Below are 424 nucleotides of genomic sequence, written 5' to 3'. Positions count from 1 at the left end.
AATGAACCGGAAGTATAGCCCGTTTAAATGTGGCAACTTCCCAGTTCAACAGGAGAGTTCACAAAGAGTTCCAGAAGAGTTCAATAGTTGTGAAATCCAGAGTGCAGGGAGTTTGGGAGTCCGTGAATGCAACCGCAGGCATTCATGGATGCTGCTAAACCAAACAAGCTGAACCAGAGACGATTTTGGGAATTATAACTTCTGTTTGGATAACCTCACACGACTCCTAAGGTTTTTAGCTGTTCTCACTGAGACGCTGAACAGTGGTTGGAAGTAAGACTCCACGCCGAAACTGATCTATCTTCAGAAAAGGTAAAAGTCGACCTTCACCGAAAGTGTACTGTTTGGGACAAGCTGAGTTCCGAAGGAGCGTGCACGTTCTGGTTAAAACAGATAAATTCCCTCACACATCTCTCTGTAAGAT

The sequence above is a fragment of the Nematolebias whitei genome, chromosome 4 (assembly GCF_014905685.2).
Source record: "Nematolebias whitei isolate Nwh7 chromosome 4, NemWhi1, whole genome shotgun sequence".
Lineage (NCBI taxonomy): Eukaryota > Metazoa > Chordata > Actinopteri > Cyprinodontiformes > Rivulidae > Nematolebias > Nematolebias whitei.
The sequence above is the reverse complement of the archived record's forward strand: the minus strand, read 5'-3'. Positions refer to the sequence as shown.